Below are 26180 nucleotides of genomic sequence, written 5' to 3' on the forward strand. Positions count from 1 at the left end.
ATCCATAATGTTTTCCATAATGGCTGTACCAAGCATATGATCTAGCAATCCCACTCCTGGGTATATATCAAGAGGGAACCCTAAATTGAAAAGATATATGCACCCCAATGTCCATAGCAGCACAATATACAATAGCCAAGATGTGGAAACATCCTAAATGTCCATTGACATATGACACTATAAAGAAACAGTGTTATATTTATACAATGGAATACTATTCAGCCATAAAAAAGAATAATATAATAACATGGATGGATATAGAGATCATCATTCTTAAGTGAAGGAAGCCAGAAAGAGAAAGAATATATATGGTATCACTTATATGTGAAATCTAAGAAATGAAAGAAAAGGAACACAGTAATGAACTCATCTACAAAGTAGAAACAGACTTGCAAGCAAAGTAAATATTCTTATGGTTACTGGGGGAAAGCGAGTGGGAAGGGATAAATTTGGGAGTTTGTGATTTGCAAATGTGGGCCACAATATATAAAAACTGGATTGAAAAAAACAAATTTCTTCCATATAGCACAGGGATCTTTATCTCCTTCTGCTTCTTTTCCAATTTGGATCTCTTTTATTTCTTTTACTTGCCTGAGTGCAGTGGCTAGGCCTTCCAAGATTAAGTTGAATAGAAATGGGGAGAGTGGACAACTTTGCCTTTTCCCAGATTTTAGTAGGAAGGTTTTCAGCATTTCACAATTGAGTTCTATGCTGGCTGTAGGTTTGTCATAAATAGCTTTTATCATGTTGAGATATGCTCCCTATAAGCCCACTTTGGTGAGAATTTTTATCATAAATTGGCATTGAATTTTATCAAATGCTTTTTCTGCATCTATTAAATTCAAATAAGAAATTATATGGAACCATAAAAGACCTAGAATTGCCAAAGAATTGCTGAAGAAAAAGAAAAGAGGCTGGAGGAATAACTCTCCGAGACTTCAGACAATACTACAAAGCTACACTAATCAAGATATTATGGTATTGGTACAAAAACAGACATATGGAATATTGGAACAGAATAGAGAGCCCTGAAATGAACCCACAAAATTTTGGTCTACTAATCTTCAACAAAGGAGGCAAGAATATTCAGTGGAGTCAAGAGAGTCTCTTCAGCAAATGGGGTTGTTAAAACTGGACAGCAGCATGTAAAGCAATGAAGCTAGAACACTCCCTTACATCATACAAAAAAATAAACTCAAAATGAATCAAAGACTTAAACATATGACATGATACAATAAACCTCCTAGAGGAAAATATAGGCAAAACATTATCTGACATACATCTCAAAAATATTCTCCTAGAACAGTCAACCCAAGCAATAGGCATAAATGAAAGAATAAACAAATGGGACCTAATAAAATTTACAAGCTTCTGCACAGCAAAAGAAACCATAAGTAAAACAAAATGACAACCTAGTGAATGGGAAAAAATTTTGCAAATGAAATTGACAAATGCTTGATCTCCAGAATATATAAGCATCTCACACAATTTAATAAGAATAAAAACAAACAACCCAATCCAAAATGGATAGGAGACCCAAATAAGCAATTCTCCAAGGAAGGCATGCAAATGATCAATAGGCACATGAAAAAAAGCTCAATATCACAAATTATCAGAGAAATGCAAATTAAAACTAAAATGAGGTATCACCCCAAACAAGTCGGAATGGCCATCATTCAAAAGTTCACAAATGACAAATGCTGGAAAGGCTGTGGATAAAAGGGAACCCTCCTACACTGCTGGAGAGAATGCAGTTTGGTGCAGCCACTGTGGAAAACAGTATGGAGATTCCTAAAAAGATTAGGATTAGACAACATATGACCCAGGGTACCACACTTGGGTATATATACAGAAGGAACCCTACTTCAAAATGACACTTGCACCCCAATGTTCATAGCAGAACTATTTACAATAGCCAAGACACAGGAAGAGCCTAAACGTCCATCAACAGATGACTGGATAAAGCAGATGTGGTATATTTATAAAATGGAAAACTATTCAGACATAAAATCTGACAAAATAATACCAATTGAAGCAACATGGATGTTACTGGAGAATACTATTCTGAGCGGATTAAGCCAGAAAGAAAAGAAAAATACCATATGAGATCACTTATATGTGGAAATATATGTATATATATATATATATATATAACAGAGACAGACTCATAGACATAGAATAAAAACTTCTGATCAAAGGGGAATGGGGGTGGGAAAGGACTGGGATATCAATATGTAGAAAATATACACAAGACTGTACTGTTTAGCACAGGGAAATATATACAAGATTTTGTGTTGGCTAAAAAAGAAGAGAAATGTCAATGAATGTATATATGCACATGCATAAGAGAAAAATGGTACTCTACACTGGAATTTGAAACAAAATTGTAAAATGATTATGAATCAATAAACAGTTAAAAACAAAAAGAAAATTTAGTGGATGAGATAATAGCATGGCTAAAGATAGGAATTGGCAGACTAGATAATGAAGAGGGACTTAAAAGTGTTTGAGAAGACATGAGGACACAAAACTGTCAGTAAAAAGATGACATATAAATTCAAGCGTAAACCAATGCAAACATTGCTGTTGAAACATGGGAAAAGACAAAGAATGCAAGGTTAGGACATATAGGATTCCCAGATGAAAAAGAAAGATTATAAAAGAATAAGAAAAAAAAAACAAAAAAAAGGGCTGAAAATGTATTCGAAAAATATCAGACTGAAATTTGCTGAAAGCCAAGAAACAATCATCTATACGAAATCAGGAAGCAAACAGCTTCCAAAGCAGGCGGAATCCCAATAGACTTACAAGCAGCTGTATTATCATTGAAATCATCAAAGTTCATGATCAACCCAATGATTTTAAATACACCTAGAGTAAAGCAACTTAGTCACAACAGAACCTCCAGAGGGGTTTCAGCTGATATCCCGACAGAAATATTGAAGGACAGGAAGGAGTGCCAAGAAATAGAACAAATCCTGAATGAGAAAAAGCTGCAAACTAGCGTAGCCTATGCCACAAGACCGCGCTTTAAAATAATGGCAGAAGTAGAGAAATTCACAGACCAGCAAAACTTAAAACAATTCAGCAGTTCTAACCTTATCCTAAAAGAAAGATTGAGATTTCTACCCTGAATAGAAAAGAAGCAAGACGAAATGGAAATAAGAAAACCGTCATTGGAAATGCAAGAAGAGCTATGACTTGCAGAGAATAAACAAAAAGAAGGCAAGGAGGACATCAAAACCCTAAAGATGGGATAGGGTAGCAGGAAATCATTGGTGAGATTCAGCACTATACTAAGTGAATCAGCTTATATGACCCTCTGTTTGAAGCAAACGGAGAGATGCATGGCCTAATGTGTTTGCAAAACAAAGAACAAGCAAACAGACAATCAAACAAACAAACACCAAAACAGTACGGTTGGATGATATATATCCAAAGAACCATGATAATTCAAAAGAAAATACTCAAAGGGATGTCAAAGAGCTTTCAGCACGCATCGACGCAGTATTGCTGCTTGCATGTACTCAACAGACTTGTATTCAGAAAACAGATGCGTGCAATAATATTCAAAAATACTGATTCATAAGAGGACATCGTGACCTAAACCAAATGCCTATTTTGAATAAAATCGATTCGTATTCCATGATATAGATTTACTAGTCTTCCAATAGGAAGAATGAATGGCCTATTCAACCCTACATAGAGAATAAATGGCATATGCCTTTAACAAAGACAAGTAGCTCTACAAAACTGCACTAAGAGCAAAAGAGACAGACAGTAAAGTGTGCATTGTGATTGGATTAATTTCTAGGAATTTCAGCCGCCATGAATCAAATGGATCCATTTTCTGGGAATGTGGGTGTTTCAGCCGAAAAGCAACAGACGGATGTGTATTCTGGGTGAAAGGCTATTACACAAACATAAGATTCCTATAGTGGGGTCTTTTTGTACTTTTAACTGTGAGAAAAGTTAAAGATGTGTGGAACCATAAAATTAACATGAACACACTTCCCTATTTTGTACTGTGTATAGAGTTCTGAACTAAAGGAAAGAGGGTAGGAAAAAAAGGACCATGGGACGCTATTGGAGAGAATCACTTTTATCTTAGGAATCTCTCGTCTGATGCAGCCCCTCCCCCAACACTGGAAAGATGCAGCAAATATTGGAGATGGCAGTTATTGGTTGCTTTCCAGATGGAATATTGGTGTGTTCAACCAGGCTTGTTGTGGCTGGTGGATCCAAGTTAACTGGACAGAGCTCTGTGGGTGGATCAGTGTCATGAAGGGACTGCCACCCTCTGTGGAGCTTGGCTTATGTCTAATTTCGGAAAGATTTGTAAGTTCGAGATACTGCTGCTTCCCAATGGCCTGAGATCACGGGTCAGTTTCAAGAAACTGAAAAGACAGACTGTGGAAGATCTGCCCATCATCAGCATACCGGTGAGGCTGTGAGGTACTTTCAGACTTGCCCAGTGCTGTAGAAGTCGACTTTAATGGAGACATGAAGAGAAGCTGGCAGAAAACCTGGCTGCACAGATTGAGGAAACGTGCGAACACATTGATGAGAGTTGTTCTGCTACAATAGAGAATACTGGCATGAAGACTTCTTTAGAGAATACCAGGCTTGAAAGACTTTCATGAGTCATGTTGAGCCTCACTGATACTAGCAGAAACCTGTGGAGGGTCAACGTTTACTTGAGGAAGGTACTCAATTCTCTGCTCCAAGAAGTGGTCCAAGATTCCTGACGTCTAAAAGAGAAGAAATGGCAGGGATGATAAAACCGCTCATGTTCTTGGAAGGGTTTGTGAGAATCCACATATCCCAAGGGGCATTTAAAAATCATACAGACCACAGAGCATGAGGCCCTGGTAAGCTTTCCCCAGGGTTGGGCCTAGATATCAAGAAATTGCTCTTTCCTCCCCTCCACTCAGGCATCCATTTCAAAGGATCAGCACTTGAGCTGCAATGAAGCCAGTAGGAGAAAAGCAAGCCACTCCTACGTACAGTGTTCCTCCAACTTCACACTTTGTGCACAACACTTAAATCCTCAAAGATCAAATACTGTCGGCTATAATAGATAGGAATAGAATACATAGCTCACACAAAGAAATGATGAACTTAGCCTAGTTTCAGCAAATGCTGGGGTTACGTCTACCTTGGTGTGAAGGGAGTTTGGTAAGTGAGGGGAATCTTTGACTGAACTTGATATATATTAGGCCTCAGTTTTTCTAGACAGTATAGGTAACAGTTATAAGTCAGTTAGTGAAGTGAACTGTAAAAGTCACCATAGACATGTAAGGACACATGATATGGGGACCATCTTTTCACTTCATTGAAGCCCCAGGTGCAGTATATCATGTTGGTGCATAATTTGTTGGGTTAAACTGCTTTACCCAACATGATCAACCGTTTGTTCTCATGGTTGATAGAAGAGCACCTGGTTCTCAATAGCAGAGCAAAACTGCAGCAGTTTTCTCATAGCTATAACGCCTCTAGGAGTTTTGGAACCAAGAATACACATAAATATGGTGTTTTAGTTTAATTGGGTTTCCCTAGAGAGAAATGTTCCCCCTTGAAATGACAACATTGGCCAGTATGTGTCATTGGGAGGAAAGTGCAGCACATGCAGAAGGGAAACCCAGGATGGGGGTTATTTCATGGTTCCAATAGTTATTTCATGGTTCCTGTTGGTGTTGTAGGTATCAAAAGTAAAGATTTGACCTGTCCCCTTCATCATTTTGGACTGCTACTGTACATTCTATCTGTCTATTTTTCCCTTAGACCTGACAAAATTGTAAAAGAACTTCACAAGTCTGGCTTGTAATTAGATTTAGTATGTTTCAAATCTAACTTCATTTTCATATAAATCCCAAAATATGTAAATCAATTCTATTAACCTTTTGAAAGACTGCAACTGAGGTATTAACACAATGTCAAAACTGTAGTCTTCGGACAAACCCTCCCACCATGGCTGTATAGAAAACAGAGATAAGCAAGAATCACATTTCTGTGTGTTATATATAGAATGTGTTGATTTCTCGATGCCCAGTTGACAGGGTATTAGTGCCAACTATGCTCACTCGTTCCCATGTACACAGCAAGATAAACATCCACTCACGAAGCCCTTGGTTCAGGACACATGCTGAAGAGTGGTCCCTTAGTTCCAAAAGAGAATGAGGCCTCAGAAAACCTGGGAGGAGGAGAAGGCAAAGTAGAGAATGGAAATCAGTGCAGTACCTGACGTCTGGTTATGGAACAGCAAAGGTGAAACTCTGTTTTACTTGGACACACAATCTCAAGCGGAAAGGACACATGGGATTGAAAGCAATGCGCTGAGTGTTAGAAGCATGCACAGAAAACTCTTGGCTGACAGAACTCAAGGAAATCAGCACAAAATATCCCCACAATTGATTCTGAGACCAAGATCCGAGCTGCCAAATTTGAGCTAGCATTGGCTGTGGAAAATGAGGTATAAGGCTATGGATGATGTCACACGCTGTGTCTCAGGGATCCGGAGTGTGTTGTGGATTGTGGTTTGCCCTACCAAGAGAGGAAACTGACCTTAGACCCCAATGTGAAAGCAACCACCCTGTGCACAAAGTTGAGTTTATCGAAATGTCCTATGGCCACATTCACTGCATCTGCAGGCCAAGGGAACAATTTGACATTTTGCCAATAGAGCATGAGTGGGGCTCAATTAGAGAAATCATGCATCTGGTCTGAGGGATCCAGGGGTCCTTGGGGTTGAAATCAGATTGCAAAGTGTTAGGATCAGCTAGTTTCCTAGCCTGGACTGGGATTAAGTTTTGGTATGAGGCAGAGGATGAGGGACATTGCTGTGTTTGCCTTCGTGGTCCCAAGCCACAAGGATGAGAGAACAAAGGTTAGTTGTCTAGGTCCGCAGCATGAGAAGATGAAGCATTTCATTCACCATTACCTCCCAAATGCAGTTGCTACATTTTGGATAGTACTGAAATTGTACGGCACCGAGGACAACTTGGTGGGGCTGTGGGATAATGGCAGCAGGCCCTGATGCATGACATCCTTAGATATGTTTCCACAGGTTTTTCTGTAGACAGAGAAGCTCTGGGAAGAACTGGTAAAATTGGGACATTCCCATAGAACTAGAAAGGACAAGTGCACTAACAATATTCTGTTTTGAAAACACTCCAAAATGACATACAACAGCCTACAGAGCTGAAAACATTTAGATGCTCCATTTCCACAAGAGGAAGGGTCCTGTGCACTTTCAGAAAAGTGACATAAGCATAATAAAAGGAGATTATTCTAAATGATGCACGTATGGTGTGTTCATCACAATAAAGGTATCACCAGTAAATAGAGGTATACCAGACAACACACACAGGAAGATGAAATGGCTTCAATGTCAAGGAAAATTTGTCTTCAGGGAAATATCATGGGATTGGGTACACCAAATAGACTAAAAGTTTCACTTAACCAAGCCTTATAAGTCTGCATTAGATACCTGATAGTACTTGACCAATAGAGATAAAGATATAGTAAAAGAAACAGGAAGTAACAATTTCAGTTCCAAAGAGAATGAAGGCCAAAAAAAAGCTTTCAAACAACTAGATTTTGAAACATTACTAGAGAAATTATTGAAAACGGAGGTGAGAGAAACAATAAAGAACAACAGTGTCTCAGAATCACAAAAGGCAGAATATCAGAAAAGGGGAAGAGAACCTCTAAGATGAGCCAAATAAAATAAGTAAACTCAATGTATAAGATAATAGCAGGTTAAAAGTCAGTCCTGAGCAGTCTAGATAATGCAGAGCGACTCGTGAATGTCTGTGAACAAAGGGGAACAGAAATCCCTCTATCAGAAGATGACACAGAAAAGCTAGTGTAAACCAATGCAAATATTGCTGTTGAATCCTGGGGTAAGACAAAGCATGAAAGACTAGGATTCATAAGAGTCTCAGAAGGAAAAGCTGGGTATACAAAAAAAAAAAAAAAAAAAAACCTCTGAAAAGATATTTTGAGAAAAATCTGACTGAAATTTGCTGAAATCCAAGAAACAATCATCTATACGAAACCAGGAGCAAACAGCATCCAAATTATGTGGAATCCCTATAAACCTACAAGCAGCTGTATTATTCAAATCATCAAATTTCATGATCAACCCAGTGATTTTAAATGCACCTAGAGGAAAGCAACTTAGTTACAACAGAAAGACCAGAGGGGTTTCAGCTTATACCTCGACAGAAATATTGCAGGACAGGAAGGAGTGCCAGGACATAGACCAAAACCTGAATGAGAAAAATCTGCATTCTAGGGTAGCCTATGCCACAAGACTGCCATTTCTGATAACGGCAGATCTAGAAAATTTCATAGACCGGCAAAACGTAAAAGAATTCAGCAGCTCGAACCTTATCATTAAACAAAGATTGAGAATTCTACCCTTACAAGAAAAGTAGCAAAATGAAATTGAAATAAGAAAACCATCATTGGAAATGCAAGAAGAGCAAAGAGTTGCAGAGAATAAACAAGAAGAAGGGAAGGAGGACATTAAAACCCTAAAGATGGGAGAGGGATGCAGGTAAACATAGGTGATTTTCAGCACTATACAAAGTTAATCAGCTTATATGACTCTCTGCTGCAAACGGAGAGATGCATGGCCTAATGTGTTTGCAAAACAAAGAACAAGCAAACAAACAAAAAGTCAAACAAACAAACAAACACCAAATACTATGGTTGGCTGACATATACCCAAAGAAACCAAGATAATTCAAAAGAAAATACTCAAACGGGTGTCAAGAATCATTCAGCACGCATCGATACATTATCGCTGCTGGCATGTACTCAAAACACTTGTATTCAGAAAACAGATGCGTGCATTAATATTCAAAAATGTTGATTCATTAGAGCATATCGTGACCTAAACCAAATGCCTATTTTGTATAACATTGATTCGTATTTCATTATATAGATTTACTAGACATCCTACAGGATGAATGAATCGCCTATTCAACCCTACGTAAGAATAAATGGCATATGCCTATAACAAAGAAAAGTAGCTATACAAAACTGTACTAAGAGCAAAAGAGACAAACATTAAAGTGTACATTAGGATGGGCTTCATTTCTAGGAAATTCAGCCCCCATGAATCAAATGAATCCATGATCTGAGAGTGTGAGAGTTTCAGCCAAAAAGCAAGAGACAGATATGTATTCTGGGTAAATGGCTATTACACAAAGTTAAGATTCCTATAGTGGGGTCTTTGTGAACTGTTAACTTTTAGAAAGGTTAAAGACGTGTGGAACCATAAACTTAACATGGACACACTTCCCTCGGTTTGTACTGTGTATAGAGATCTTAACTAAAGCAAAGAGGGTAGGGAAAAAAGGACCATGGGATGCTAATGGAGAGAATCACTTTTACCTTAGGAAACTCTCGTCTGATGCAGCCACTTCCCCAACACTGACAAGATGTAGCAAATATTGTGGATTGCAGGTACCAGTTTGATTCCAGGTGGAATGTCAGTGTGTTCTGCGAGTCTTGGTGGAGCTGGTGGATCCAAGGTAACTGGGCAGAGCTCTGTGAGTGGATCAGGGTCATGGAGGGGCTGCCGCCCTATGTGGAGCATGGCTTAGGTCTATTTTTCAGGAAGCTGTGTAATTTCGAGATACTGATGCTGCCCAAAGACTTGAGATCACTGGTCAGTTTCTAGAAATTGAAACAGCAGACAGTGGAAGATCTGCCTGTCATCAGCTTACTGATGAGGCTCCAAGGGACTTTCAGACTTGCCCAGTCCTGTAGAAGTCGACTTCATGGGAGACACCAAGAGAAGCTGTCAGAAGGATGAGTGCACTGATTGAGGAGAGATGTGAACACATTGATGAGTGTTCTTCTGCTACAATGGAGAATACTGGCATGCAGACTTCTGTAGAGAATACCAGGCTCAAAAGATATTCATGAGAAATATTGAGCCTTGCTGATAATGACAGAAACCTGTGGAGGGTCAATGTGCACTTGTGGAAGGTACTCAATTCTCTGCTACAAGAACTGGTCCAAGAATCCTGAAGTCTAATAGAGAAGAGATGGGAGAGTTGATAAAACGCCTCTTGTTCTTTTAAGAGGTCATGAGAATCTACACGTCCCAAGGGGCATTTATAAATCACTCAGACCTCAGGGCACAAATCCCTGGTAAGCCTTTTCCCAGGGTTGGTCCTAGCTATCAAGCACTTGCTCTTCCCTCCCCTCCACTCAGGCATCCACTTCAAAGGATCAGCACCTGAGCTGCATTGAAGCCAGTAGGAGTATAGGAAGCCCCTCCTAGAATCAGTGTTCCTCCAACTTTACTCTCTGTGCACAACACTGTACCCCTCAATGGTCAAATACTCCCGACTAAAATAGGTAGGAATTGAATATTAACTCACACAAAGAAATGATGACCTTCCCCTAGATTCAGCAAATACTGTGGTTACATCTTCTTTGGGGTGAAGTGAGAGTGGTAAGTGAGGGGAATCTTTGACTGAACTTGTATATGTATGTGTCCTCAGTTTTTCAATACAGTCTAGGTAACAAGTATAAGTCAGTTAGTGAACTGAATTGTAAACTTCGCCATAGACATGTAAGGACACATGATATGTTGATAGTCTTTTCCTTCACTGAAGCCCCTGGTGCAGTATATCATATGGGTGCAGACATGGTTGTGTTTAATTACTTTACACAACATAATTGGAAGATTAAGCATTCTCATCTTTGATAAAAGGGCACCTGGTTCTCAATAGCCTATCAAAGCTGCAGGAGTTTTCTCATAGTTTTAATGCCTGTAGTTGCTTTTGGATCCAAGCGTATATATAAATAAGTAGTTTGGGTTACCTTGTGTCTTCCTATAGTGAAATGTTACCCTAGAAATGACAACATTGGCCAGTACAATTCACTGGGTGAAAAGGGCAATACATGCAAATGGGAAACATTTTGTGAGGGTAATTTCATGGGACCAATATTTATTTCTTGGTTCCTGTTTGTGTTGGAGGCATCAACATTTAACATTTGACCTGTCCCCTTCATCATTTTGGACTGCTTTTTTACATTCTGTCTTCTTTTCCCTTAGAGCTGACAAAATGGTACCTCAATGAGACAAGTCTGGCTTGTAGGCAGATTTAGTATGTTTCAAAATCTATCTTCATATTCATATAAATCCCCAAAAATGTAAATCAATTCTACTAAATTTTTGAAAGACTGCAACTGAGGTATCAACGCAATTTCAAAACTGTAGTCTTCGGACAAACCCTCCCACCATGGCTGTATAGAAAATGGAGACAAACAAGAATCACATTTCTGTGAGTTATATATACAAAGTGTTGATTTATCGATGCCCAGTTGTCAGGGTACCAGTGCAACCTAAGCTCACTCACTTCCATATCCACAGCAAGATAAACATCCACTCACACGGCCCGTGGTCCACGACACTTGCCGAACAGTGGTCTCTTATTTCCAAAGACAGAATTAAGCCTCAGAATAAATGGAAGGGGGAGAAATCAAATTAGAGAAAGGAAATCAGTGCAGGACCTGACCTCTGTTAATGGAGAAGCAAAGGTGAATCCCTGTTTTACTTGGAAGCACACTCTCAAGCGGACAGAATGCATGGGATTGAAAGCGATGTGCTCAGTGTTAGAAGAGTGCACAGCAGATGCTTGGCTGACAGAACTCAAAGAAATCAGCACAAAACATCGCCATAATTGATTCTGAGACCAAGATCGGTGCTGCCATATTTGGGCTCACAATGGCTGCAACCAATGAGAAATAGGGCAATGGGTGGTGGCACACGCTAAACCTCAGGGATCTGGAGTGTATTGTGGATTGTGGTTCACCCTATCCAGAATGGAAGCTGACTTGGGACACCAATGAGAAAGCTACAAACCTGGCGCATGAGGTTGAGTTTCTCGAAATGTCCCATGGCCACATACACTGCATCTGTAAGCCCAGGGACCAACTTGGCATTTTGCCAATAGAGCACATTTGGGGCTCAATCAGAGACATCATGCATATGGTCTGAGTGATCCAGGGGGCCTTGTGGTTGAAATCATTTTCCAAAGGCTTAGGGTCTGCTACATTCATAGCCTGGACTGAGATTACTTTTGGTATGAGGCAGATTATGCGGCACAGTTCTGTGGTTGTATTTGTGGTCCCAAGCCACAAGGATGAGAGAACAAAGAACAGTGGTCTAGGTCCACAGCGTGTGTAGATGAAGTATTTCCTTCATCATTATCTCCCAAATGCAGATACTACATTTTGAATGGCACTGAAAGGTTACGGCACCGAGGACACCTAGCTGGGGCTGCGTGAAAATGGCAGCAGGCCCTGATGCATGACATCCTTAGATATGTTTCCACAGTTTTTTCTGTAGACAGAGAAGCTCTGGAAAGAACTCATTACATTGGGAAATTCCCATGGAAATAGGAAGGACAAGCTCCCTGTCACGATGTTGTTTTTGAAACAAAAAAATGACATTAAAGAGCCTGCAAAGCTCAAATCCTTGACATGCTTCATTTCCACAGGAGGAAGGGTCCTGTGCACTTTCAGAACAGTGATATAAGAGTAGTAAAAATGACATTATACTAAACGAGAAGAGTATGGTGTGTTCATCACAACAAAGGCATCACCAGCAATTAGAGATATACATGACAACACACACAGGAAAACTACATGGCATCAATGTGTAGGAAAAATTGTCCTCACACAAATATCATGAAATTGCGTACAGAACAGACTAAACTTACACTTACGAAGCCCTATAATTCTACATTTTATACCTGATATTACTTGACCAATAGGGATAAAGAAGTATAGTAAAAGAAACAGGAAGTACCATTTTCAGTTCCAAAGGGATTGAAGGCCCAAAGAAAAGCTTTCAAACAACTAGACTGTGAAAAACTATCAGAACAATTATTGAAAATGAAGGTGAGGGAAACACAGAAGTACAACAGTGTCTCAGAATCACAAAAGGCAGAATTCCAGAAAAGGGGAAGAGACCCTCTAAAGACGAGTAAAATAAAATCAAGAAACTCAATGGATGAGATAATAGCAGGGCTAAAGTCAGTCCTAAGCAGACTAGATAATGTAGAGGGACTCGTGAATCAATGTGAACACAGGGGAACTGAAATCCATTGATCAGAAGATGACATAGAAAAGCAAGTGAAAACCAATACAAATATTGCTGTTGAATCCTGGGGTAAGACAAAGCATGAAAGAATAGGATTCATATGAGAACCAAAGGGAAAAGCAAGATTAAAAAAAAAAATCTGAAAAGGTACTTGGAGAAAAATCAGACTGAAACTTTCTGAAAGCCAAGAAACAATCATCTACAAGAAACCAGAAAGCAAACAGCATCCAAATTATGCGGAATCCCAATAGACCGATAAGCAGCTGTATTATCATTCAAATCATCAAAGTTCATGATTGTCCCAGTGATTTTCAATGCACCTAGAGGAACACAACTAAGTCACAACAGAACCTTAAGACAGGTTTAGCTTATAACTCGGCAGATATTTTGAAGGACAGGAAGGAGTGCCAGGACTTAGACAAAATCCTGAATGAGAAAAAGCTGCAATCTAAGGTAGACTATGGCACAAGACCGCCATTTCTAATAATGGCAGAGCTAGAGAATTTCATAACCTAGCAAAACTTAAAATAATTCAGCAGTTGGAAACTTATCCTAAAGAAAGATTGAGAATTCTACCCTGAATACCAAAGAAGCAAGATGCAATGGAAATAAGAAAACCATCATTGGAAATGCAAAAAGAGCAATGAGTTGCAAAGAATAAACAAGAAGAAGGCTAGGAGGACATCAAAACACTAAAGATGGGAGAGGGAAGGAGGAAAACATAGGTGATTTTCAGCACTATACTAAGTGAATCAGCTTATATGGCTCTCTGATTGAAGGAAATGGAGAGACGCATGGCCTAATATGTGTGCAAAAAAAAAAAAAGAAGAAGCAAACAAACAAACAATCAAACAAACAAACAAACAGCGAAAGAGTACGGTTGGTTGACATATATCCAAAGGAACCATGATAATTCAAAAGAAAGTACGCAAAGTGATGTCAAGTATCATTCAGTACGCATCGACCCAGTTTCACTGCTTGCATGTACACAACACCCTTGTTTTCAGAAAAGAGATGCGTGCATTAATATTCATACATATTGATTCATAAGAACACATCGTGACCTAACCCAAATGCCCATTTTGAATTAATTGGATTCATATTCCTTGATATAGACTTACAAGTTTTCCAACAGAATGAATGAATGGCATATTCAAACCTACGTAGAAAATAATTGGCATACGCTTATAACAAAAAAAGTAGCTCTACAAAACAGTACTAAGAATAAAAGAGACAGGCAGTAAAGTGTACTTTGGGATTGGTTTCATTTCAAGGAATTTCAGCCCCCAAGAAACAAATGGATCCATGTTGTGATATTGTGGGACTTTAAGCAGAAAATCAACAGATGGATATGTATTCTGGGTGAACGTATATTACACAAACATATGATTCCTATAGTGGTTCTTTTTGTAGTGTTACCTGTTAGAAAGGTTAAAGTAGGGTAAAATAAAATACTTAAAATTGACACACTTCCCTCCGTTTGTACTGTGTTTAGAGATCTGAACTAAAGGAAAGAGTGTAGGAAAAACAGGACCATGGGATGCTAATGGAGAGAATCACATTTACCTTCGGAAACTCTCTTCTGATGCAGTCCCTCCCGCAACACTGACAAGATGCAGCAACCTTTGGGGATGGCAGTTACCTGTTGGATTCCAGGTGGAATGTCAGTGTGTTCCACGAGTCTTGGTGTAGCTGGTGGATCCAAGTTAGCTGGGAAGAGCTCTGTGGGTGGATCAGTGTCATGGAGGGGCTGCCGCCCTATGTGGAGCTTGGCTTAGGTCTATTTTTCAGGAAGCTGTGTAATTTCGAGATACTGATGCTGCCCAATGACCTGAGATCACTGGTCAGTTTCTAGAAACTGAAACGGCAGACAGTGGAAGATCTGCCTGTCATCAGCTTACTGGTGACGCTCCGAGGGACTTTCAGACTTGCCCAGTCCTGCAGAAGTTGACTTTATGGGAGACACGAAGAGAAGCTGTCAGAAGGATGAGTGCACGGATTGAGGAGAGATGTGAACACATTGATGAGTGTTCTTCTGCTACAATGGAGAATACTGGCATGCAGACTTCTGTAGAGAATACCAGGCTCAAAAGACATTCATGAGACATATTGAGCCTCGCTGATACTGGCAGAAACCTGTGGAGGGTCAACGTGCACTTGTTGAAGATACTCAATTCTCTGCTACAAGAACTGGTCCAAGAATCCTGAAGTCTAATAGAGAAGAGATGGGAGAGTTGATAAAATGCCTCTTGTTCTTTTAAGAGGTCATGAGAATCCACACATCCCAAGGGGCATTTACAAATCACTCAGACCTCAGAGCATGAATCCCTGGTAAGCCTTTTCCCAGGGTTGGTCCTAGCTATCAAGCACTTGCTCTTCCCTCCCCTACACTCAGGAATCCACTTCAAAGGATCAGCACCTGAGTTGCTTTGAAGCCAGTAGGATTATAGCAAGCCCCTCCTAGAATCAGTGTTCCTCCAACTTTACTCTCTGTGCACAAAACTGTACACCTCAATGTTCAAATACTCCAAACTAAAATAGATAGTAATTGAATATTAACTCACACAAAGAAATGATGAGCTTCCCCTAGATTCAGCAAATATTATGGTTACATCTTCTTTTTGGTGAAGTGAGTGTGGTAAGTGAGGGGAAACTTTGACTGAACTTGTATATGTATGTGTCCTCAGTTTTTCAATACAGTATATGTAATATTATAAGTCAGTTAGTGAACTGAAGTGTAAAAGTCGCCATAGACATGTAAGGACACATGATATGTGAACGGTCTTTTCCTTCATTGAAGCCCCTTGTGCAGTATATCATGTGGGTGCAGACATGGTTGTGTTTAATTACTTTACCCAACATGATCGGAAGATTAAGCGTTCTCATCGTTGATAATAGGGCACCTGGTTTTCAATAGCCTATCAAAGCTGCAGCAGTTTTCTCATAGCTATAATGCCTCTAGGTTCTTTTGGATCCAAGCCTATATATAAATATGTGGTTTGGGTCACCTTCTGTCTTCCTACAGAGAAATGTTACCACTTGAAATGACAACATTTGCCAGTGTGAGTCACTGGGAGGAAAGGGCAATACATGCAAATGGGAAACATTTTGTGGGGTTTTTTTCATGGGACCAACATTTATTTCATTCTTCCTGTTTTTGTTGGAGGCATCAACATTTAACCGTTTACTTGTCCCCTTCATTATTTTGGACTGCTTTTTTCATTCTATCTGTCTTCTTTTCCCTTAGAGCTGAAAAAATGATACCTTAACTTTCCAAGTCTGACCTGTAGGCAGATTTAGTATGTTTCAAAATCTATCTTTATATTCATGTAAATCCCCAAGTATGTAAATCAATTCTACTAACTTTTTGAAAGACCGCAACTGAGGTATCAACACAATGTCAAAACTGGAGTCTTCGGACAAACCCTCCCACCATGGCCGTATAGCAAAAAGATATCAAGAATAACATTTCTGTGAGTTATATATGGAAAGTGTTGATTTATCGATGCCCAGTTGTCAGGGTACCAGTGCAACATACGCTCACTTGCTCCCATCTACACAGCAAGATAAACATCCACTCACCCAGCCCATGGTCCACGAACTTGCCAAAGAGTGATCTCTTACATCCAAAGACAGAATGAGGCCTCAGAATACATGGAAGTGGGAGAAGTCAAATTAGAGAATGGAAATCATTGCAGGACCTGATCTCTGTTGATGGAGAAGCAAAGGTGAAACCCTGTTTTACTTGGAAGCACACTCTCAAGCGGACAGAATGCATGGGATTGAAAGCGATGCGCTGAGTGTTAGAAGAGTGCACAGCAGATGCTTGGCTGACAGAACTCAAAGAAATCAGCACAAAACATTGCCAAAATTGATTCTGAGACCAAGATCGGTGCTGCCAAATGTGGGTTCACAGTGGCTACGAACAATGAGGAATAGGGCAATGGATGCTGGCACACGCTGAACCTCAGGGATCTGGAGTGTGTTGTGGATTGTGGTTGGCCCTATCCAGAATGGAAACTATCTTGGGACCCCAATGAAAATGCTACAATCCTGGTGCATGAGGTTAAGTTTCTCGAAATGTCCCATGGCCACATCAACTGCATCTGCAAGCCTAGGGACCAATTTGGTGTTTTGCCAATAGAGCACATGTGGGGCTTAATCAGAGATATCATGTATATGGTCTGAGTGATCCAGGGGGCCTTGTGGTTGAAATCATTTTCCAAAGGCTTAGGATATGCTACATTTATAGCCTGGAATGGGATTACGTTTGGTATGAGGCAGATTATGCCAGAAAACTCTGTGTTTGCCTTCGTGGTCCCTAGTCACAAGGATGAGAGAACAAAGAACACTTGTCTAGGTACACAGCATGAGAAGATGAAGCTTTTCCTTCACCATAATCTTCGAAATGCAGATGATACATTTTGAATGGCACTGAAAGGTTACAACACCAAGGACACCTAGCTGGTGCTATGCAGTAATGGCAGCAGGCACTGATGCATGACATCCTTAGATATGTTTCCACAGTTTTTTCTGTAGACAGAGAAGCTCTGGAAAGAACTCGTTACATTGGGAAATTCCCATGGAAATAGAAAGGGCAAGCTCACTGTCATGATGTTATTTTCAAAACACATCAAAATGACATTAAAGGGCCTGCAAAACTCAAAACTTTGACATGCTTCATTTCCACAAAAGGAAGGGTCCTGTGCACTTTCAGATCAGTGACATAAGTGTAGTAAAAATGACGTTATACTAAACGAGAAGAGTATTGTGTGTTCATCACAACAAAGGCATCACCAGCAATTAGAGATATACAAGACAACACACACAGAAAAATGACATGGCATCAATGAGTAGGAAAAATTGTCCTCACAGAAATATCATGGAATTGCGTACACACAACACACCAAAAGTTTCACTTAAAAAGCCCTACAAGTCTGCATTAAATACCTGATAGTAATTGACCAGTAGAGATATAGAAGTATAGTAAAAGAAACAGGAAGTACCATTTTCAGTTCCAAAGAAATTGAAGGCCCAAAGAAAAGCTTTCAAACAACTAGACTGTGAAACACTATCAGAGCAATTATTGAAAATGGAGGGGAGAGAAACACTGAAGAACAAGAGTGTCTCAGAATCACAAAAGGCAGAATTCTAGAAAAGGGGAAGAGAACCTCTAAAGACGAGAAAATAAAATCAGAAAACTCAATGGATGAGATATTACCAGGGCTAAATTCTGTCCTAATCAGACTAGATAATGCAGAGGGGCTCGTGGATTACTGTGAAAACAGGGGAACTGAAATCCCTCTATCAGAAGATGACATAGAAACGCAAGGCATAACCAATGCAAATACTGCTGTTGAATCCTGGGGTAAGACAAAGCATGAAAGAATAGGTTTCATAAGAGTCCCTGAGGGAACAGCAAGATATAAAACAAAAGACAGAAAAGATATTTGGAGAATAATCAGATTGAAATTTGATGAAAGCTAAGAAACAATCATCCATACAGAAAAAGGAAGCAAACAGTGTCCAAATTATGTGGAATCCCAATAGACCTTCAAGCAGCTGTATTATCATTCTAATCATCAAAGTTCATGATCAACCCAGTGATTTTCATTGCACCTAGAGGAAAGCAACTAAGTCACAGCAGAACTGTAAGAGTGGTTTCAGCTTATATCTCAGCAGAAATTTTGCAGGACATGAACAAGTGCCAGGACTTGGACGAAATCCTGAATGAGAAAAATCTGCAATCTAGGGTAGCCTATGCCACAAGACCACCATTTCTAATAACAGCAGAACTAGAGAAATTCACAGACCGGAAAAACTTAAAAGAATTCAGCATTTTGATACTTATCTTAAAGAAATATTGTGAATTCTACCCTGTAGAGAAAAGAAGCAAGACGAAATGGAAATAAGAAAACCATCATTGGAAATGCAAGAAGAGCAATAAGTTGCAGAGTATTAACTAGAAGAAGGCAAGGAGGATATCAATAACCTAAAGATGGGAGAGGGAAGCAGGAAAACATAGGGGATTTTCAGCAAAATACTAAGTAAATCAACTTATATGACTCTCTGTTTGAAGCAAACAGAGAGATGCATGACCGAATGTGTTTGCAAATCAAAGAAAAAGCAAACAAACAAATAATCAAACAAACAAACAAACACCAAAAGAGTACGGTTGGCTGATATATATCCACAGGGTCATGATAATTCAAAAGAAAATATGCAGTGATGTCAAGGTTCATTCAGCACTCATTGACCAAATATCGCTGCTTGCATGTACTCAACACACTTGTATTCAGAAAACAGATGCGTGGATTAATATTCATAAATATTGATTCATAAGAGCACATCATGACCTAACCCAAATGCATATTTTGAATAAAATTGATTCATAGTCCGTGATACAGCTGTACAAGACTTCCAAAAGGATGAATGAATGGCATATTTAACCCTATGAAGAGAATAAATGGCATACACTTAGAACAAAGAAAAGTAGCTCTACAAAACTGTAGTAACAGTAAGAGAGACAGACAGTAAAGTGTAGTATGGGATTGGTTTCATTTCTAGGAATTTCAGCCCCCATAAAAAAATGGATCCATATTTTGAGATTGTGGGTCTTTCAGTGGAAAATCAACAGACAGATATGTATTATGGGTGAATGGATATTACACAAACATATGTTTCCTATAGTGGGCCTTTTTGTACTGTTAACTGTTAGAAAGTTTAAAGACGGGTGAAACCATAAACTTATCATGGACAAACTTCCCTTCGTTTGAATTGTGTTTAGAGTTCTGAACTAAATGAAAGAGGGTAGGAAATAAAGGACAATGGGACTCTAATGGAGAGAATCACATTTACTTTAGGAATCTCTCGTCTGATGCAGCCCCTCCCCCAACACTGATAAGATGCAGCACCCATTGTGGATGGCCGTTACCGGTTTCAATCCAGGTGGAATTGTTGTGTGTTCCACGAGGCTTGTTGAGGCTGGTGGATCCAAGGTAACTGGGCAGAGCTCTGTGGGTGAATCAGTGTCATGGAGGGGCTGCTGCCCTCTGTGGAGCTTGGCTTAGGTGTTTTCTTCAGGAAGATGTGTTATTTCGAGATACTGATGCTGCCCAATGGCCTGAGATCACGGGTCATTTTCTAGAAACTAAAAGGCAGACAGTGGAAAATCTGCTTGTCATCAGCTTACTGGTGAGGCTCTGATGTACTTTCAGACTTCCCCAGTCCTGTAGAAGTCGACTTTATGGGAGACACGAAGAGAAGCTGGCAGAAAGGCTGGCTGCACGGATTGAAGAGAGATGCGAACACATTGATGAGAGTTGTTCTGCTACAATTGAGTATACTCTCATGGAGACTACTTTAGAGAATACCAGGCTCAAAAGTCATTCATGAGACATATTGAGACTCGCTGATACTAGCATAAAACTGTGGAGAGTCAACGTGTATTTGAGGAATGTACTAAATTCTCTGCTCTAAGAAGTGGCCCAAGACTCCTGACGTCTAAAAGAGAAGAGATGGCAAAGATGATAAAACTGCTCATGTTCCTGGAAGAGGTCATGAGAATCCACACATCCCAAGGGGCATTTACAAATCTCACAGACCACAGAGCATGAAGCCCTGATAAATCTTTTCCCAAGTTTGGGCTTAGCTATCAAGCAATTGCTCTTCTCTCCCCTCCACTCAGGCATCCACTTCAAAGGATCAGACCCTGAGCTGCAATGCAGCCAGAAGGAGAATAGCAAGCCCCTCCTAGAACCAGAGTTCCTCCAACTTCACACTCTGTGCACAACACTGAACTCCTCAAAGGTCAAATACTCTCGAATAAAATAGATAGGGTTTCAATATATAGCTCACACAAATAAATGATTATCTACCCCTTGATTTAGCAAGTGCTGGGGTTACGTCTTATTTGGGTGAAGAGAGTTTGGTAAGCGAGGGGATTATTTGACTGAACTTGAATAAGTATTTGTCCTCAGCTTTTCAAGACAGTATAGGTAACTATTATAAGTCAGTTAGTGAACTGAAGTGTAAAAGTCTCCATATATATATAAGGATACAAGTTATGTGGACCGTCTTTTCCCTTCATTCAAGTCCCGGGTGCAGTATATCAGGGGGTGCCCACATAGTTGGCTTAAATTACTTTACCCAACACGATCAGATGATTTACCTTTCTCATCGTTGATAAAAGAGAACCTGTTTCTCAATAGTCTAGCAAAGCTGCAGCAGTTTTCTCATAGCTATAATGCCTCTAGGTGTTTTGGAACTAAGCCTATATTTAAATAAGTGGTTTGGGTTGCCTTGTGTCTTCCTAGAGAGAAATGTTACCCATTGAAATGACAACATTGGCCAGTATGAGTCACTGGGAGAAAGGGCATCACATGCATAATGGAAACACTGGATTGGGGTTATTTCATGGTTCCAATATTTATTTCATGGTTCCTGTTTGTATTGCAGACATCAACAGTAAACAGTTGACATTACACCTTCACCATTTTGGACTGCTATTTTACATTCTATCTGTCTATGTTTCCCTTAGAGCTGAGAAAATGTTACCTGAATTTGACAAGTCTGGCTTGTAGGTAGATTTAGTATGTTTCAAAAACTAACTTCATTTTCATATAAATTCCCAATTTGTACATCAATTCTATTAACATTTTGAAAGACCGCAACTGAGGTATCAACACAATGTCAAAACTGGATTCTTTGGAGAATCCCTCCCACCATGGCTTTATAGAAAAAGAAATAAACAAGAATCACATTTCTGTGTGTTATATATGGAAAGTGTTGATTTATTCATAGCCAATTGGCAGAGTACCTGTGCAAACAATGCCCACTCGCTCCCATGTACACAGCAAGATAAACATCCACTCACCCAGCCCGTGGTCCAGGACACTTGCCAAAGAGTGGTCTCTTACTTCCAAAGACACAATGAGGCCTCAGAAAACCTGGAAAGATAAAAAGGCTTTGTAGAGAAAGGAAATCAGTGCAGGACCTGACCTCTGCTGGTGGAGCAGCAAAGGTGAAACCCTGTTTTAGTTGGACTCACACTCTCAAGCGGACAGGATGCATGGGATTGAAAGCGATGCGCTGAGTGTTAGTAGAGTGCACAGCAGATGCTTGGCTGACAGAACTCAAAGAAATCAGCACAAAATATCCCCACAATTGATTCTGAGACCAACATCAGTGCTGCCAAATTTAGGCTCGCTTTGGCTATGAACAATGAGGGATAGGGCTATGGGTGATGGCACACGCTGAGTATCAGGGAACTGGAGTGTGTTGTGGATTGTGGTTGGCCTTATCCAGAGAGGAAACAGACCTGGGACCTCAGTGAAAAAGCAACAAACCAGGCGCATGAGGTTGAGTTTCTCGAAAGGTCCCATGGCAACATCCACTGCATCTGCAGGCCCAGGGTCCAATTTGGAATTTTGCCAATAGAGCATGTGTGGGGTCTAATTAGAGACATCAAGCATCAGGTCTGAGGGATCCAGGGGGCCTTGGTGTAGAAATCAGTTTCCAAAGCCTCAGGATCTGCTACATTGATAGACTGGACTGGGATTACGGTTTGTTATGAGGCAAAGGATGTGGGACAGCACTGTGGTTACCTTCATGGTCCAAAGCCACAAGGATGAGAGAACAAAGAACAGTGGTCTAGGTTCACAACGTGAGAAGATGAAGCATTTCCTTCACCATTATCTACCAAATGTTAATGCTACATTTTGAATGGTACTGACAGTGTACTTCAGGGAGGATACCTAGCTGAGGCACTGTGATAATGACTGCAGGTCCTGATGCATGACATCTTTAGATATGTTTCCACAGGTTTTTCTGTAGACAGAGAAGCTCTGGAACGAACTCGTAACATTGGTACATTTCCATAGAAATAGAAAGGACAAGCTCACAGTCATGACGCTGTTTTTGAAACACTCCAAAATGACATTCAACTGCTTGCAGAGCTGAAAAGCTTTACATGCTTCATTTTCACAAGAGAAACAGTCCTGTGCACTTTCAGTACAGTGACATAAGCGTAGTAAATTGAGGTTATACGAAAAGAAAAGGGTATGCTGTGTTCATCACAGCAAAGGCATCACCAGCATTTAGATAAATACAAGACAACACACATAGGAAAATGACATGGCATCAATGTGTAGGAAAAATTGTCCTCACACAAATATCATGGAACTTTGTACACACAAGAGACTTAAACTTTCACTTAAAAAGCCCTACAAGTCTACATTAGATACTTGAAATTAACTGACCAGTAGAGATAAAGAAGTATAGTAAAAGAAACAGGAAGTAACATTTTTAGTTCCAAAGAGGTGGAAAGCTCAAAAAAAAAAAGCTTTCAAACAACTAGACTGTGAAACACTATCAGACATTTATTTAAAATGGAGGTGATAGAAACACTGAAGAACAACAGTGTCTCAGAATCACAAAAATCAGAATTCCAGAAAAGGGGAAGAGACCCTCTAAAGATGAGCAAAATAAAATCAGCAAACTCAATGGATGAGATAATAGCAGGGCCAAAGTCAGTCCTAAGCAGACTAGATAATGCAGAGGGACTCGTGAATGACTGTGAACACAGGGGAACTGAAATCCCTCGATCAGAAAATGACATAGAAAAGCAAAGGAAAACCAACTCAAACATTGCTGTTGAATCCTGGGTTAAGACAAAGCATGAAAAAATAGGATTCATAAGAGTCCCAGAGTTAAAAGCAAGAAAAGATTATTCAGTCTGAAAAGATATTTGGAAAAAAATCAGACAGAAAATTGCTGAAAACGAAGGAGCAATCATCTATACAAAAAAAGTAAGCAAACAGCATCTAAATTATGTGGAATCCCAACAGACCTACAAGCAGCTGTATTATCATTCAAATCAACAAAGTTCATGATCAACACAGTGATTACCAATGCACCTAGAAGGAAGCAACTAAGTCACAACAGAACCTCCAGAGGGGTTTCAGCATATATCTCGGCAGAAATATTGCAGGATAAGAAGGAGTGCAAGGACTTAGATGAAATCATGAATGAGAAACAGCTGCAATCTAGGTTAGCTTATGCAAAAAGACCACCATTTCTAATAACGGCAGAGCTAGAGAATTTCAGATACCTGGAAACTTTAAAGAATTCAGCAGTTTGAAACTTTTCCTAAAAGAAAGATTCAGAAAACTACCCTGAATAGAAAAGAAGCTAGATGAAATGGAAATAAGAAAACCATCATTGGAAATGCAAGAAGAGCCATGAGTTGCCGACAATAAACAAGAAGAAGGCAAGGAGGACATCAAAACCCTAAAGATGGGAGAGGGAAGCAGGAAAACATAGGGGATTTTCAGCCCTATAATAAGTGAATCATCTTATATGACTCTCTGTTTAAAGCAAACAGAGAGATGCAAGGCCGAATGTGTTTGCAAATCTAAGAACAAGCAATCAAACAAACAAACAAACAAACAAGCAAACAAACAAACACCTGTGGATGATAATATCCACAGGAACCGAGATAATTCAAAAGAAAATATGCAAAGTGATATCAAGGATCATTCAGCACGCATTGACCTAGTATCAGTGCTTGCATGTACTCAACATACCTGTATTCAGAAAACAGATGCGTGCATTAATATTCATAAATATTGATTCATAAAAGCACATCGTGACCTAACCCAAATGCCTATTTTGAATATAATGGATTCATACTCCGTGATATATTCTTAAAAGTCTTCCAACATGAAGAATGAATGGCATATTCCACACTATGAAGAGATTAAACGGCATACATCTATAACAAAGAAAAGCAGCTCTACAAAACTGTTCTAAGAATAAGAGAGACAGACAGTAAAGTGTACTTTGGGAATGGTTTCATTTCTTGGATTTTCAGCCCCCATGAAACAAATGGATCCATGTTCTGAGACTGTGGGTCTTTCAGCGGAAAATCAACAGACGGATATATATTATGGGTGAATGGATATTACACAAACATATGTTTCCTTTAGTGGGTCTTTTTGTACTGTTAACTGTTAGAAAGTTTTAAGATGGATGAAACCATAAACTTATCATGGACACAGTTCCCTCCATTTGTACTGTGTTTAGAGAACTGAACTAAAGGAAAGAGGGTAGGAAAAAAAGGATCATGGGACGCTAATGGAGAGAATCACTTTTACCTTAAGTACCTGTCGTCTGATGCAGCCCCTTCACCAACACTGTAAAAATGCAGCAAAAATTGAGGATGGCAATTACCGGTTGGATTCCAGGTGGAATGTTGGTTTGTTCCACGAGGCTTGTTATGAGCTGGTGGATCCAAGGTAACTTGGCAGAGCTCGGTGGGTGGATCAGTGTCATGGTGGGGTTGCCACACTCTGTGGAGCTTGGCTTAAGTCTATTGTTTAGGAAGCTCTGTAAGTTCGAGATACTGTTGCTGCCCAGTGGCCTGAGATCATGGGTCAGTTTCTAGAAATTGAAAAGTCAGACAGTGGAAGATCTGCCTGTCATCAGCTTACTGGTGAGGCTCCGAGGTACTTTTAGACATGCCCAGTCCTGTAGAAGTCGACATTATGGGACACACAAATAGAAGCTGGCAGAAAATTTGGCTGCATGGATTGAGGAGAGATGCAAACAAATTGATGATGGTTGTTCTCCTACAATGGAGAATACTGGCATGGAGACTTCTGCAGAGAATCCCAGGCAAGAAAGACAATCACGAGATATATTGAGCCTCGCTGATAATGGCAGAAACCTGTGGAACACCTACGTGCACTTGAGGAAGGTACTCAATTCTCTGCTCCAAGAACGGGTCCAAGATTCCTGATGTCTAAAAGAGAAGAGAAGGCAGAGATGCTAAAATCGCTCATGTTGGTGGAATAAGTCGTGAGAATCCACATGTCCCAAGGGGAATTTACAAACCATTCAGACCACAATGCACCAAGCCCAGGTAAGCCTTTTCCCAAGGTTGGGCCTAGCTATGAAGCATTTTCTCTTCCCTCCCCTCCACTCAGGCATCCATTTCAAAGGATCACCACATGAGCTGCAATGAAGCCAGTAGGAGAAGAGCAAG

At 39.9% G+C, this 26180-nt stretch overlaps 1 long non-coding RNA gene across 1 annotated transcript; it reads right to left on the reverse strand.

Annotated features, from left to right (window-relative positions):
• Window positions 1–3801: 3801 nt before the first annotated feature.
• Window positions 3802–25681, reverse strand: LOC135320632 (uncharacterized). The gene is made up of 4 exons (XR_010379877.1): window positions 25291–25681; window positions 22011–22083; window positions 6122–6193; window positions 3802–4751 (listed from the first exon to the last, which is right to left on the reverse strand). It is a non-coding gene; the product is annotated as an uncharacterized LOC135320632 (long non-coding RNA).
• Window positions 25682–26180: the final 499 nt, after the last annotated feature.

Source organism: Camelus dromedarius, unplaced genomic scaffold (assembly GCF_036321535.1).
Source record: "Camelus dromedarius isolate mCamDro1 unplaced genomic scaffold, mCamDro1.pat HAP1_SCAFFOLD_13, whole genome shotgun sequence".
NCBI classification, from domain to species: Eukaryota; Metazoa; Chordata; class Mammalia; order Artiodactyla; family Camelidae; genus Camelus; species Camelus dromedarius.